The sequence below is a fragment of the Gopherus flavomarginatus genome, chromosome 7 (assembly GCF_025201925.1).
Source record: "Gopherus flavomarginatus isolate rGopFla2 chromosome 7, rGopFla2.mat.asm, whole genome shotgun sequence".
NCBI classification, from domain to species: domain Eukaryota; kingdom Metazoa; phylum Chordata; order Testudines; family Testudinidae; genus Gopherus; species Gopherus flavomarginatus.
The window spans coordinates 96,629,797-96,646,639 of NC_066623.1; the positions used below are offsets into that span (position 1 = coordinate 96,629,797).

At 41.7% G+C, this 16,843-nt stretch overlaps 1 protein-coding gene across 5 annotated transcripts in view; it reads left to right on the forward strand.

Annotated features, from left to right (window-relative positions):
• The window catches only part of GNG12 (G protein subunit gamma 12), a 64,220-nt gene that overhangs the window by 16,573 nt on the left and 30,804 nt on the right, over nt 1–16,843 (forward strand). For 3 of the 5 annotated variants that reach the window (XR_007775684.1, XR_007775685.1, XM_050963676.1), the window contains exons 2-4: nt 6,578–6,636; nt 9,622–9,744; nt 15,664–15,707. The exons of 1 other annotated variant lie outside the window; for it this stretch is intronic. The gene's annotated coding sequence lies outside the window, so the exon portion shown is untranslated. The remainder of the gene's footprint in view (nt 1–6,577; nt 6,637–9,621; nt 9,745–15,663; nt 15,708–16,843) is intronic. One more of the 5 variants, XM_050963675.1, reaches the window with a different exon arrangement.

Sequence of the window (16,843 nt, forward strand, 5' to 3'; positions counted from 1 at the left end):
AAGTGGAGGATGTGGAAAGTAGGTGCTTCCTTTCTCTGCCATCCCACAGATCCTGGAGTACCAAGTCTCAGAACTGTAGAGGAGAGCTACTATGCCAGTGGAAGAGATGGAGTAGTGGTGTCAATCTTACAGCATCATTGCCTCATTTCCTGCCCCCCCATGTGTGGGTTTATTCTGAAAGCTTCACAAGAAAATCTTTGGGGAAGGGGAGCTTTATTAGGGGAGTTCTGCTCTGCTTTCTATATCACAGTTATACTAGTAATGGTTTTTAATTACTGGTTGATTTGATAAGAACTTTGAATTATTACATTTTTGGAGTGGAAAATGGCCATTAATTTGTGGCAGTATTTATTTATATATTTATTTAAACTAAAAATTCCCTAGCATGCTTATTATTCAAAATATATATGGCAACTTGTGTAGCAAAACTCTCAGTTCATACTACTGGTTATGTGATTTGGTAATGCCAGATTAATTCCTGAAGTATCTGTTTCTTTGTCATTACATTAGTGATTTCCTTTGTTTTTCCTCAGCTGTCAGAAAGCAGATAAAGATTGCTTGCTAAAGATTTGAAGCCGAAGCCCAGGAGAGAGAAAGTACAAGTGACTTGTTGCAATTCAGCAATCTTTGGGGTTTTTCGTTTTTGGATTTTTATTTATTTTTTTTACTGCAAACAATAATTTCGAGTTTTGCTAGTCAATGTTTTTTTGCCTTCAATACTGAATTAATAGCATTTTTATTGTTCTTTGTTAATTATATTGGGCTATATTGTACCCGGTCACCCTGGGAGATGGAACCCCTAGGGTGGGAACGCCAAGAGCCCAGGAAACTCAGCAAGGTTTTGTGTACACACAGCTTTGGGTGATTATTCCCTCTTCAGGAAGGTGGTTTTGGGGGCTATGAGGCGGGACATCACGTCTCTGCCCAGAGGTTCAGCCTCTCTGCACTTTTTCAGGCTCCCTATTAGGGGATTTTCTGACTCATTTTACACTTCTTAGCTCTTCTGCTCACTACTTCAGAGAGAATGAGTAGCAGGGCCATTCGTTTTTACAGTTCTGTAATGTAGACACAGTCTTACATACTCACCTTACAATGGGGACAGCTGCACTGTAAGGTCTGTAATGTAGTCGCTCTGTGCCAGCGGGAGAGAGCTCACCCGTAGGCATAATTAAACCACCATCACTGAGTAGTAGTAGCTATGTCGGTGGCAGATGCTGTCCATAGCCAGCACTTTTATCGACAAAATTTTTATCAGTCAGGCATGTTTTTGTTGAGTTTCCTCCACACCCTGGCCAACAAAGGTTTTGCTAGCAAAAGTGCTGGTGTAGACAAAGCCTAAGTCTTTAAAAGTTTGCTTTAAAATGTATCGTGCTCTCACAAGTATACACAATTAAGTGTCAGTTTATTGAGTAAAAAGGATTCGAGCAAGAGAAACAGTTGGTCTACTACATTCTAAACCTTTTCATCCTTAACATGTTAGCATTATATTTAACTTTTTTTTTTTTTAAATGCTAGCTAGAGGAGGGAGTTATGTATCTGTTTTTAGTTTAATAGTCAGTACTTACGCATCATTCCACTTCTGATGTGCTGGAAACTTGTTTTACATTTCATGCACAGCAATAAGTGTAAATCTTTAGCTAATTATATTAAGCTGTCAGTCACCACACTGAGCCATGGCTCTGCTCCAGCTCTCCAGTGGCACTGGCACAGGCTTCTTGTTTTAATTGCAAAAAATTCCGACAGTTCCCCAGATCCTTTGGCTTCTTTCAGTTCTGGTAATGAATAATCTGTTGCTCATCTACATTTTCAATGTAATAGTCATCAAATGTGTGTAGTATACATCCTGTGTTTTTTGATGGAGGGCATCTACATTGGGCTATAAAGGGTTATATATGAAAAAGCTCTTTTTTTACACTTTATACACGCTTAAGTGAAGATGCTTCTACGCTGACAGGAGATCTCCTATCGGCATATTTAATTCACCTCGCTATGTCAATGGGAGAAGCTCTCCTGATGACATAGCACTGTCTACACTGGGGGTTAGGTCGGCATAACTGTGTCACTCAGGGTTGTGGATTTTTCACACTTCTGAACAACGTAGTTATAGTGATCCAAGTCTGTAGTGCAGACCTGCCCTAAGAAGAAAATAACATATCAGTACTGATAATAAATACATACATAAAATTACATACATAACTTGCAGTATATGACTAGTACTGAAAGATATCTTGAAGCACATTATAATTAACTCTGGAAAAAATAACATTCTCATTCTTTTACAGAACTATTTCAATATATGTTACTGAAAAAGTACTAATTATACCTGGCTCTACTTGCATAACTTCTGGGATCAAATCAGTATGAGTGTAAAGTATTAATAAATGTCATTTGTAACCTTTTTGTAATATAGTCCTCGTTAGTAAAAGTTTCATTACTTTTTGTATTTGACCACTCTCTGTTATCCAAAGCACTATCGACAAGGTATGAAAGTGCCATATTAGTCTTCAGTTAATTTGACACCCAGATTTGTTTACCTAAATAAAGAAAAGATCTAGTCATTCATGTTGTTGCGCACAACTTTTTCTTTTATTTTCGATTGAGGCCTCAGCTAAATTATACTTCTGAATCATACCTGATCCCATTACCTTTCTTTCAAGAACGACTTTATTAAATCACCATCTCCTAGCAGCTGTGATTAAGTCTTAGTTTTAAGTTTAAATTAATAAATCTTCAGTGAAGCAAACATTTGAGATTGATGTTAAATACAATATCAGGTAATCATACCCAAAATTCACCATTCTTGCAGTAGTGAACATTGGTTGCAATGAGATCCAATGGATCTTAGGTCTCCAAGACTCTGAGAGCTCTTTTCTGGGATCATGGGACTTTAGAGGAAACTGGGACTGCAAGGGCATGTCTATGCTGCAATAAAACACCCGCGGCTGTCCTATGTCAGCAGGCTCACAGGGCCTCTGGCTGCGAGGCTATATAATTGCAGTACACAGTAACTCACTTAAATTCGTCCCAGTTAACATTGTTTTGTTGTTACATTGCTGATCAGTTAGAGGACATACTTGTTTAAAGTTGCGCAATGCTCCCTTATAACGTCGTTTGGCAGCTGCCTGCTTTGTCCACGGCTTGCAGAAAGAGCAACCTATTGGAACTAGTTGTTGGGGGCTTGGAACCAGGGTGGACAGGCAGCCCCCTATCAGCTCCCTGCTCCCCTAAGTTCCCTGTGTGGCAGCTGCCCAGCAGGCTATCAATTGATGGCAATTCAGCTGTCCCTCCCCCCACAGACCTGTGCTGCTCCTGCCCTCTGCTGCTCCCTGGAGCCTCCTGCTTGCTGTGCCGGGGGCAGGGAGGCAGAGGCGGGAAGAGGAGGGCTAATATCAGGGTGTCCCCCTCCCCCTGCTCTTGCACCCTGCTTACCCTTTCTCCATAGAGCAGGGTGGGGACATGACAGGGCTCAGAATAGAGGGAGCTTGCTCTCCGCAGCTGCTGTCTCAACTTCCTGATCTACTTAAAAAGACAATGTACTTAGGGTGGTGTCAGGGTACTTAAAGGGGCAATGTGGATTTCTCTCTCGCAGGGTGTGTCTCTCTGTCTTTGTCTGCCGTGCTGTTTCCCCTCCCTCCATTCGTATTGCTTTGTAGAGTATGGGGCTGCATTAACAACAATGTGTTAACTCTTGAAGACTCAGCCGAATGCTAGTTCATCATTTAGCAGTAAGGCATTCCCTGGAAAAAATCCCACCCTCTTCCACCCTCTGACTTCACCACCTTAACCAAGCTTCACAATCATCGTTGCTGTGTACAGTATTAAATTGTTTATTTAAAACTTTGTGTGTGTGTGTGGAGGGGGGATATATATAAAACCTAAACGTGCCCTCCCCCTTACATTAATTCTTAGGGGGAAATTGGATTCGCTTAACATAGTTTCGCTTAAAGTTGCATTTTTCAGGAACATAACTACAACGTTAAGCAAGGAGTTACTGTATACATTTCTGGACTTGGGCTGGAGCTTGAGCTCTGGGACTCTCCCACCTCACATGGTCCCACTACCCAGGCGTGGCTGGAGCCCAGATATCTACACTGCAGTTTTATAGCCCCTCAGCCTTGTGAGTTTGCTGATAGAGGCCAGCTGCAGGTGTTTTATTGCAGTATAGACATACTCTAAGGCTTTGTCTACAGTCTAGCATTTCTCAAATATGGCTGCATTTGGCCACTACTGGCTTTTTGTGCGGCCACAGATTCCTAGGAAATGATGGGGAGGGAGGCAAAGCAGTGTTAACAAACATACAGATAACACTTTTCACAGAAACAGACTTGCTAGCTAGCAAGTCTTTTAAAAAAAAAAAGTGTAAGAAACAACAACAAAAAACCCCAAGAATGTGCAAATCACATTTGTTTCTATTCTGTTTAGGTCCAGTAAAGAGTTGAGATGACTGTACATGATTGAGTCTGCAATAAAAACCTACTTTAATTATGATTTGGACTTGTATATGTGCATTTTTTTCTTAAAGTTAATTAAGTATTTTAGGAAAAATTGTCAGAATGGCACCACCAAAAAATTTCTAGTGAGACCTCTTGGTCTAGATGAGGATTTAAGGGAATGTTGTTAGAAGACGTTAGCCAGTATCTTTTAATTAACGTATTTGAAAATCTCTAGCATGGACAAAACATTGCATACTCCTAATATGGGTTAAAATGGCATTAAAACTTAGGTTCCCCACTTCAACCTGACCGGCTTAGCGTGTGTTTACAAGCAGCGTGCCTTGTTTACACTAGGCAGCTAGAATGGGTTCCCTATCACCTTCTACCAATGTACTTTTAAATCTTAGGCTAGACAAAGCCAGTAAACCTTCCACCTTCTCTAGGAACTCAGCTTTGGGAGCAGTGAGCTTCAGAAAGGGCAAATTTTTATGCATCTAAAAATTTTGATTTCCTTAAAATGTTAATAGAGGGTTATTACTCCTCCTCCTCCTCCTTTTAAAAAAAAACAAAGAACGGTAGTGAGTGCAGCAACTTGCCAAGAACATTATACCAAAAGCAAAGGGGGAAGAATTATACCCATGATCCTTAGTTATGATGTGAGAAAACAAAAAATATGTAAGACACTCTAAAAAGGTTTCTCTCCCAATTATATAAATCATGGTTTTCTCACTGATGATGCCTGAAACCAACCTTTCCCTCTTCTCTGGGATGCCTGAAACTGATCTTTCCCTCTTCCATTGCTTGTGCACTGAGATTTATTGGCTCTGTCTGCTCTGATAGTGCAGAAAAATTATTTCTAGGTTTCTAGCTAGAAGTGTTTCTACCCTGTTCTAGCACACACTTTTATTGTGCACTTATGCATTTTTCTTTGATTTAAAAATACTCTCCCCAAATGAAAAATTAATATAATTGTTTTGTTCTACACATTAAACCATTTGAAAATCTTTTAGCCAAAAGCTTAAATTTTTTGCTCATTTTTATCATAATATTTAAAGTGAGACTGAATATGTAAAAAAAGTGTGTGTGTGTGTGTGTTAGGGGAGTGAGTAGCTTGATGCTAAAGGCCTGATGCTGGGAGGGGCTGAGACTCTCTTTACAATTAGGTTCGATAGTCAATAAACAGGAGCAGGAAAAGGGATGAAATCCTGACACTGTTGTAGTGAATGGGAGTTCGGCTATTGACTTCAATGGGGGCCAGAGTTTCAGACGCTGAGGCTATGTGTACAACACGGAGCCTACGCTTGCATAGCTATGTTGGCTAATGTCCTAATATAGATTCAGTGTACACCCAAAGAAGGACTATTTCTACTAGTGCAAGAACACCACTGCCTCAGACCGTGTTAGCTACCTTGACAGAAACACTCTTCTGTCAACAGAGCTGTCTCTACACTGGGTGTTTTCTGAGCGTAGCTGTCAGACAGAGGCGTGACTTTTTTCACAACCCTGACTGATGTAGCTATGCCAAGCTCCAGTTGACTTTTCAAAGAGGTCTGGGTTCAGATCATTTTTCAGAATTATAGAAGTACTATTTTTTATTTATGATTGCTTTAGTGTCGCCTATATGCTAGGCACTTTCCAAACACAAGATGCCGTTCCTGCCCCTTAGGGCTCTCAGCTGGAAAAGACAAGAAAAGTATGAAGAGTTGGGAGATAGATAAAACATAGGAAGGATTATTTGTTAAGTAGATACCATGTATGCTCACTGGCCCTCTTCTAGCTGTTATCTGTTGGCTAGCTAAATCTGTTCTGGTTTCTTGTAGACATAACAGTAGAAGTTGGTCTGGAGCAGAGATGTAAAACTGTTCTTCTTGGCAGCTTCTTTGAGACATCCTGATTTTTTTCATTCATCTTTGGGAAAACTTCCTGTGCTGTGGCCATAGCCACTACTGGGTTTATGCTTTGGGAGTGAATACAGCATGTGGGGTGTGTGTGTTTTTTTTTTTAATGTTTTTTTATTTTGCCTGTATATAAAGAAACTTTCAAAATATTGTAGTCTTTGTAATAAGAAATGTTAGTGTTCGATTCTAATCTTTGGCTTTCTTATACTATGGGTTTATCTATATTTGAATTTTACTGTGTTACAGATTTACTACGCTGATTAAACCTGAACAAGCTAGGACAAGTGGAAAGACTGCTTGTCTAGGTAAGTTTTCAGCACACACCCTTTTCTGTTTTGATTGCAAAATATACAAAGGCATGATATTCAATTTCTCAAACCAAGTTGCCTTAATTTTACTCTGGAGTAAAATAAATAATCAGTATTTATATTTGGCTCTGAATTTGAACAGTCTGGTTGCTCTGGAATAAATTGCGTATCCTGCTTGGTTGGGAGGCAATAGTAGCGACTGAATCTCTCTTTATTATGAAGAACCTACTAAACAAATTAAATGTATTTGGATGTTCATTCTTTCCTCATATTTTCCATGCTTTTATCTTCTCTAATTTCTCCATTTTCTTCTGTTCCTTTCTCATCTGTCTTTTCCCTTGCTTCAGACTTTTTCATCTTCCTTCCTTAGTTATTTCCTCATGTCTTTCCTCTGCAAAATATCCTCTCACACATCCACTCTCAATCCTTTTTCTCCCTTTTGCTCTGCCACAATCATCCCTAATGCCCAGCAACAGTCCAGTGCTTACAAGGTGCAGGGGAGGTGAACAGAAGCATGGATGGCACTTCCTAGTCTAGGTCAGTAACTGCCTGCATGACAGCCAAGCTTCCTGTAGACTTGCGATTTGCAGCAGCGCTCAGAGTCTCAGACTCTGCTCACATCTGATTGTACAGCCTTGTCTGTGCTATGCAAACTTTCTAAAAACTTTCCACGATAATTAACACTTGTTTAGCTTCACTGGCGTTAGCATATTAGGAAACTTGGTATAGGTGGGCTGCTGGCATCTTTAACATAGTGTCATAACTCTTCTCAGAGCAGCTCTAATCAACACTTGTTTGTTAATAATAATTAATCATAAAAGAATCAGCAGCAGCTGGTATCCCATCCATACTAAGACTTCCAGTGATGCTAACACTAGTGGAGCTGAACAGATGTCAGCAATGGTGGGAAACTTTAGGAAGATTTCCATAGAATAGCCAAGGGCCTATATCTGAGGAAGAGCTGGCTCATAGGGTTATAGACTCATAGACTCTAGGACTGGAAGGGACCTCGAGAGGTCATCGAGTCCAGTCCCCTGCTCTCATGGCAGGACCAAATACTGTCTAGACCATCCCTAATAGACATTTATCTAACCTACTCTTAAATATCTCCAGAGATGGAGATTCCACAACTTCCCTAGGCAATCTATTCCAGTGTTTAACTACCCTGACAGTTAAGAACTTTTTCCTAATGTCCAACCTAAATCTCCCTTGCTGCAGTTTAAGCCCATTGCTTCTTGTTCTATCATTAGAGGCTAAGGTGAACAAGTTTTCTCCCTCCTCCTGATGACACCCTTTTAGATACCTGAAAACTGCTATCATGTCCCCTCTCAGTCTTCTCTTTTCCAAACTAAACAAACCCAGTTCCTTCAGCCTTCCTTCATAGGTCATGTTCTCAAGACCTTTAATCATTCTTGTTGCTCTTCTCTGGACCCTCTCCAATTTCTCCACATCTTTCTTGAAATGTGGTGCCCAGAACTGGACACAATACTCCAGTTGAGGCCTAATCAGCGCAGAGTAAAGCGGAAGAATGACTTCTCGTGTCTTGTTTACAACACACCTGTTAATGCATCCCAGAATCATTGCTGATTGTGAGGCTTAATTGAGTGGGGATATGATCATGTGATAAGTCTGTGGAGGTCCCTGAAATGTGCACGTTTCCCAGCTCACTCTCATTTCCAAAAATTCAGTTATCTATCCAATCTACTGGGGTTTACAAAAATCAAGACTAAACAATATCTTCTCTAAAACCGACAGGGACTTTGTCAGTTTTCAGGGATACTTGGTTGCCCATTTATTTGTAAATCCCTGAAACTGTGTGTTGTTAATTCACATAAGTAGAGGGTAGGTGTGATCATGGTGGACGAGAGTCAGTTTGTCTGGTTTTCCTAAGGGGGAGTGGGTAGACAGAAGTTGGCAAATGATTTTTGTTAGGGTACTATCTCATGTGAAATGAAGCACTCACAGTGATGGAGACTATATAAAAACCGAGATACATTACGCATTATGGACCATACCTCCAAAACCAGCAGTGATGGCTGTTCTGGGGAGGCAGATGAGAGAGAGAGAGTAAGAGAGCATGCGCAGAAGCAGGCATGTCAGACATTTGATCAATACCAGTTCAGCTTGAATAAAAATGTAATGACCTGGACTGTACTTCATTTTTCTGTGTGCTGCTCTGATGCCTGAATTTCAGGAAACTACATCCCTACTCCAGTGTTTATAATGGTAATTTCTGAGTGTCATCTGCTACTTTGGATGGGGTTCTTCTCCCAAGCTGTCAAATGATGCTCCTTCTGGTCATAAGTGCCAACTTCTCCTGGTGCTGGTGGGTGCTTGCATCCCTTCTCCACACCTGCCCTGCCCTCTTCTGCCTGTGCCCCGCCCCCATTTCAACCCCTTCCCCAAAGTCCCCACCCCAACTCCGCCCTTTCCCTGCCCCTATTGGGCCCCCTTCCCCAAATCCCCGCCTCCTCCCCTGAGTGTGCTATGTTCCCGCTCCTCCGCCCCTCCCTCCCACAGCTTGTTACAGGTGGCAAGCCTGGGAGGAGAAGCGGGGCTGCAGCACACTCAGGGGAGGAGGTGGAGGTGAGCTAGGGAGAAGGGGAAGGGTGAGGAGCTTGACTGCTGGTCCACCAATTTTTCCCCGTGGGTGCTCCAGCCACGGAGCACCCACGGAGTCAGCACCTATGCTTCTGGTTTGCTCATTCAGTTTACTGGCAGTCTGTCAGTTGCAGATGACTTCCTGATTTGTCTGCTAAAATAAATTAATTTTGTTTGACAGTCTTGAAATATAACACTTTTTTCTATATGGGTTTCTCTTCCTTGTCACAGAATCAATAAAATGGTCAAAAATAAAAGCTTTGATAAATTCATAAAACCTCGACTTTGCGTTTATGTAGTGCCTTCCAAACAAGGACCTTGAATACTCGACAAATAGCCCCCCATCAGCCCTTTCAAGTGGATGTTATCCCTATTTTACAGGTTAAAGAATTTGCCCAAAGTAACACACCCACTGTGTGGCGGAGCTAGAAACCGAACACAGATCTCCTGACTCCTACTCCAGTGTTTTGACCACGGGGCCATCTCTGCTCTACATGCTGTAAGGTAAGCTATTTTTGATGGAGAAAGAGACTTCTTTTTAGATGATCGGAAAACTTTCCAATTGTAGATTAGGCTGACAGCACCATCAGGAAGGTAATTGGTATGTTCCTTAGAGAGAGATTTAGAGAAATCTCACTGTAATTTGAGAAGTACTAATTGTTCTTATAAATGACATTTTGTTGATATTACCTGAATGAGATAATTTACAGTGGTTTCAAAGTAACTAGGTCTAGGGGTCAACTTTCATTTTGATACTTTTATTTACTGTAATGGTCTGAGTTTTCGGAATGTGATCAGTAAAAATGGAGGGGGAAAAAGACCTATTTTCTCCACTATTTGCATCTCCACCAAACAGTTGTGCTTGACAGAATTGCACATGCCATTCATCCCCCAGTCATACTAAAGGAGAGCTTGACCTTAAAAAGCCTAAATCACAGAAGTAACTCCATTAGTCAGTGGGACTACTTGCATAAGAGCTACTCTTGGGAGTAAGGCTTTGAAGAATCAGTCCTTAACTGAGTATCCAGTATGCTGAATCCTGTTGAGAAAATTGGAAGTAAATGCCTTATGCTTTTCTTCACTTCCTTACACCTTAGTACGGGTTTTTATGCTGTTCAGGAATATAGCCAAACTAAAAGATAGGTGAAAATGGTGCTTAACTTTTTTTTTTAAATGTACTCACTCTGACTAATCTCTCGAAAGCAAGAATCGGAAAACTGTTTCCTTCTAAAAAGGGATCTCTCTCACTGTGCACATGCACTGAACTGATTGACTTTGGAAAAGTTACTGTACCTCTGTGTGCCTCAGATTTTTCAATCTATAATGTGGGGAACATGATACTTTTTCCTTTAAGTGTTTTGACATCCAGAAATGAAAAATTTGATACAAGAGTTAAGTGTTGTACTATTTATTATGGAAGTGGTTGTGAAATGTATTAATATACATCAGAATCTAAGCAAAATGTAAATGAATATTCCAGTCCCATGCTTAAACCACTGACTTAAACTCTCTCTTGTATAAAACCATATCTCAGTTCATGTATTTCTGTTTTACATTGCATACTGAAATTTACAGTCTTTTATACTGTACCGTACATATTATATTAGAGTGGAAATCCTTTTGGGATAATCATAGGACATATGAAAAATAATTTGTGCGTGTAAAATTTTTCTGTTAAACAGAAAATGGAAAATCTTTAAAAGATGCAGAACAACACGGATTTTCTAGAGCTTTTTTTATTTAGCTATAAAAGCTTTATGTTGAAAAGCGTGCATTCAAAAAACATCGGTCTACTCAATCCCCACTAGTAAACCATTGGCATTATTGTTAATAATCCATTGTATTGGTGAAGCACCAAGAATCCAGGAGGAGGGGTGAGGTCCTCAGCCCTGCTCTCACCCCATTATATGGGGTAAAACAGCTGGAGTGACATAAAGGGGCTATAGAAGTCCTGGCAGAGGCAATGCAGAAGACAACCAGAAGGCTACCTTCTGAAGACTCCACTGCAAGCCCTAGCATAGTCAGTGTGTCGGGGTGGGATCACAGCATGCAGCGTGGTATTTTCTAGGCAGCACTGTGGCCCTTAAGACAACCAGAGAGGCTACTGAAAAATAGGCCTCAAGGGCTGTCTTAAATTACTCTCTAGGACCTCTGTCTCCTAAAACAATGCAGGATCAGGAGGGCAGAAAGGTGACTCAAGGCCACGTTAACTATTCCCTTCCGCAGGGCTGCGTGTTCTGGCACAGCACAGAATCTCACCCTTAAATTCCATTGTGCTAGGAGCTGTACATTCATATAACAGACAATCCCATCTCAAATAGCTCATAATCCAAGTGATTGTAAGGCATCTTGTTTTTTAATCCATGTTTTATTTTAGCATCATGTCCTGTATTTCTTGACGAGGACAAAACTTTAAGGTTTCTTCTCAACACACAGTTTTTCTATTACACTAATCTCTTTAATGTAACTCAAAATAAAAATATAAAATAAAGAACTACAAATTCCAAGTATCAACTTTGTTGATAGTCTGATACATCTGACTTATTTGCTGTCCACTAGGTGTCACTCTTGTTCTAATATTAGGAAGGCAGTGAAAACCCTTGAGTTTTCAAGGAAGTGAAAGAAGGAGAATCCTATGTAAGAGAGAAACTAACTGTTTTTAAGATTTTCTGTCTGCATTTATAATTAGAAATGAGGCTAGCTATGCAACAGCTGAGCAAGCCTGAATCTGATGTTCAGCTTTGAAATAACAGAGGTTTCTTTGAGAGGATGCAAGAGGTCTGTTAGCTTGGAGGGGGAGTCATTATCAAATGTCCATAGCCTACTAAAGACTGTTACACTAGTGACAGTGACTGTGGTGGATGATGCCACATCAGGTGTGTGGTGAAGTTGCCAGATAGGAGTCAATCGTGTGAATCCATGAAACTCTGGGGAGGCCCCATGGGTGGCACCAGGAAGTGTCAGGGCATGCACCACTACACGTGTTGATGGAGAGTGTGAAAGCATGGTATGTTGGCAGTGTGGCTGAAGAGCAAGTAACGCTGATTTTGGATATAACAAGGGCTTGGAGGAAGGCCAGATATTTGCAGAACTATGACATTTCACACTAAATCAAACTACTTTATGCTGAGGATTTGGTGCTGACAGCACATGTGGAATGCCTCTAGCTGCTCCAAGTGTGCTTGTAAGAAGTGTGACATTCTCTGGCCAGATCCAGAGACATGAGGTGGTCATGTGTGGTGCACAGTGGTTTTCATGATTTCAGGTGTTTTGTGGGCATGTTATCCATAACCAGTTGGATCGGAAGTTCTGGGATGTCTTTGGCACGTTTAAGTTCTCATGCTGTGGCTATATCTCGGCTGATAGCTGGATGTTCAATGTTTGCTAATACAGAAAGTCACAGTAGAGGTGTCAGTTTTAAAGTTCCCATGATGATTTGCATGGTCTGATTCAGCTGCTCAACCACAAGTTGGGTATGGCAACTTCTTGTCTACACTTGTGCACAGTACTCTGCAACTCTGCCGAGACCAATGTTCATAGCACTGAGGCAGTTGATTCCCAGCTTGTTCCCACAAACTTCTGAATAATATTGATGCAGATCTTACCTTTAGAGGCTACTTTCTTGAGGTGGCCATGAAAAGTCAGTGAGCAGTCAAGAATGACATGGAGATATGTTAGTTTTGGGTCATAACAGTTTCATGACAAAACTCAACAGTTAGTGTTTTGTGTGATTTATTTTAGGTGCCTAACTGTGGATTTTGGTGCCTAACTTTTGCCTCTCAAGTTTGAAAATTTTGGCTGAGGCCAATTTTTTTAAATTACACAATTCATTTTAAAATAGCAAACCTCATCTAGAACAGCCTTAGGGGTACGAGGCTTCCCCTCCTTAACTGTTGGGGGTGATTCCTTCTCTCCTGTATCAAGAAGAGCATAACAGTTATCTATGACCACAGCAGGAGGGTTCTCAGCAGGGGTGGAGCACTGCCTGCTGCCAGAAGTAACCAGCTGCCAGTGTCCACCCTGAGCCATCTCCTCCTCCACTGGTGTGTCAGTAGTCCTGTGAACTGAGACAGCTACATCAGCTGTCTCCACATGGATACTGTCCAGGAATTGCTCATGGATACGGATGTTCCTCAGCCTAGCCACCTCCTCTTGTAGCTCTCCCACCTGCTGCCTGAGAGATTCCACCAGTAGGCACCTTTCACATTGGATGCCACCCCCAGCCTGGATATCAGTAAGTGGAAATTGCAAGTTACAGTCTTTGCAAACCCACACCAGAATCTGGGTAAAAGCATCCATGCTTTGGTGCTCTGTCTGGCTACAGGCGCAGGTGGAAGAGACAGAAGCAGTGCTGCCACAGGTGTTGCGGGTCATCGTAAGCCTCCCTCTGTCAAACTCTCTCAAATTCCCTTCTGCAGCTCCCTGTCCGCTCTGCTCTGCTTTAAACAGAAAGGTTTTGGATGTGGCTTGGTTTATAGGTTCAGGGGACCAATGGGTCACAGATGAGACCGACAAGGGACCCCCACTCCCTTCCTACTCTCTTGCGAAACTCCCTGTTAGCAGCTCCTGGTCGCTTGTGCACAGCTTTATAAAGCCCTGGCCAGAGTGAATGCCCCGCCCACTGGTTAAGGCTCAGCCAATTACCAGAGGCTTCTAGCTTTCAAACCTTCCTTGGTAGCTCAGCCTCCAACTGCCAGCTACAGCACACGGTCCTTCAAACAAACAAACCACCACAACAACCAGACTGACAAACACAAGCTCAGCACACAGCAAGTAACCCCCAAACACAAACACACACACTGCAGACAGTCACTTACCCCACAGATGCTGTATTTGCTCCTCACTCACCTGGAGAACTCCTTTGCGAAACTCCCTGTTAGCAGCTCAGCCAGAACCCCCATAGCTAAATTAACTAACCAGCACTCAAGTAACACTTCTCCCTCCCTCCCAACAAACCCCATACCTTTTAAGACCCCAAATGCCTGAAAAAATAGTTGTCTTGAAGCATGCCTTCCAGGGAATAAACTTGAGCTGTTTCAGACCCAGAGGCTCAGGTGAATTCCAAGTCCAGGTCCTTTTCATAAAAAACACATTGTCAGGAGCCCTTCCCATCTTAATCAAGATCCCAGCTCAAGTGTCTCCAACAATTATAGCTGTGGCAGACTCTCTCAAGAGAAGCAGGTGGCTGTATAGCTCAAAACCAACGCCTGAAAGGAGCAGATGTATTGTGAAACATAGCTTACTCAACAGATCTACTTTCTCTCAGTATTCAGAAGAAAAATAGATGAATTAAGTGACAGTAAGTTCACTGCTTTTTACTCCTGTTAGCTCTGAAGAGTCAAAGCAGCGAAAGAGAGACTGAGCTGGATTCTATTCCTCCTTGTGTATCATCTACCAGTTTGTCTACAAATTTTCATGTAAGGGCAGTGCGGTTCACATGTGTCACTGAGAACATAATTGGAAGATAAGGTCATTGTACAGGTATCCCTGAGAGCGCAACTTAGAAATGAAGGGGTGGTACATGTGTAATTTGTCCTGCAGAACCTTTGTTGCTGATGGTGATAACCATCTGAACCCATACTGCGGAGTTTGCAGAGCTGGCAGTTTGAAAAAATGTTCACTTGTAAAGTGAGCACATTTCATATGAAATCAGAGACCATAAACATGGAACTCTACAATGTCATTTTTATAGTCAGTTTTCAGATCAGAAATAGTTTTTATGATGGTAATTACATTCTAATAAAGAACTGATGCAGAATTTCAGAGTATTGGTGTAATATGCTGCTGACACACTAGGCGACAGGCAGGTCTAACTGATCTAACTTTGGTTTCCGAATAGTTGTTAGGTACAGCACTATGTAAAAGCATAACAGTAGTCTAATCTTGAGGTAACAAAGGCAGAGAAGGTGGTAGTGAAATCCACGTTCAACAGAAAAGGTGTCTGATTGGATGTGGAGTTCCAAAGTTGTGGTGTTTCAGACAGAGAAATGCCATCAAAGAAACAAAATACTTTTGAACATCACATCCAATCAATTCCAAAGTTGTCATGTTACAGACAAACAGAGAAATGCCATTGAATGAAATGCCAGTCATCTTCATAAGGGTATTGTGAGAGTTAATTTAATCATGTTTGCAAAGCACTATGAAATTCTCAGAAGATATTAGTTAAATGCAAAGATTATTATAATTTAGTTGTTGTAGTATAATAAATGTATGGCAGTTGTAGGAACCACTAAATATGTCCAAAATATTAGAGGCCATGTTGAGACCTATTTAAAAATTGGGTTCTTAAATTCTAACACAGGTTTATTTTCATTTGTTTTAATCTTAGTTGTATGGATGTTGAAAATGTGCTGTGAAAGGTCACTAAATACAGTGAAGAACTGTGGGAAACATCACCTGCTTTGTTGACTTTATTTTCAGGTGAATCACCTTGATGCAGGTGAATCATTCATGGAAAATCCTATGTAAGTGTGGGGAAAGTGGTGTGGCAAAGTGCTATTTACATTTAGCTGCCTTGATGGTATGATTAGTAGTTGATAATGCAAAAATGTCAACATTCTCCGAAGCATGTAGCCATATTCAGGCTTAATATTTTTCTATGGAACTGTTAAGAATCATTTCTCTTCTGTTTATGCTTTCATTAGCTCAGAGTGGCTACAACAGTGAGTACATACCAGATGATCACATCATGCTGAGTAATTTTAAGACCTAAAATGGCATGTGGATTACCTTATATGGCATGGCTCAGAGCAGTGTTTCCCAAACTTGGCCGAGGGACATACTGGCTGCCGCTTCCAGCAGCTCCTATTGGCCTGGAGCAGCGAACCGCAGCCAATGGGAGCTGCGATTGGCAAGACCTGCAGACGCAGCAGGTAAACAAATTGGCCTGGCCTGCCAGGGGCTTTCCCTACACAAGTGGCATCCCAAGTTTGGGAAACACTGGCTCAGAGGATGATGATAGGTGAGTTTTTGGTTTAAGTTAAAGGTGATCTTCTAGACCAGAGGTCGGCAACCTTCCAGAAGTGGGGTGCTGAGTCTTCATTTATTCACTCTAATTTAAGGTTTAATGTGCCAGTAATACATTTGAACGTTTTTAGGTCTCTTTCTACAAGTCTATAATATATAACTAAACTATTGTTGTATGTAAAGTAAATAAGGTTTTCAAAATGTTTAAGAAGCTTCATTTAAAATTAAACTAAAATGCAGAGCCCCCTGGATTGGTGGCCAGGACCCGGACAGTGTGAGTGTCACTGAAAATCAGCTTGCATGCCGCCTTCGGCCAGGGCTGGCTCTGGCTTTTTTGCTGCCCCAAGCGTGCAAAAAAAAAAAATGTGCGGGGGCTGGAGCAGTGAAGTGGGGGGTGGGAGGGCGCAGGAACAAACCTGCCAGCCAGTGGAAATAGCAAAGGGGGGGGGTGGAAATGGAAAACCAATCGGCTGGCTGGAGCAGCAAAGGGGGGGCAGGAAACCTGCCGATTGCTTGGAGCAACAAAGGGGGGGGGTGAAATAAGCCCGCCGGCCGGAGCAGCGAAGTGGGGGGCGTGAAATCTGCCAGCCGGTCAGAGCAACGGGGTGGCGATCAAACCTGCCAGCCAGCCGAA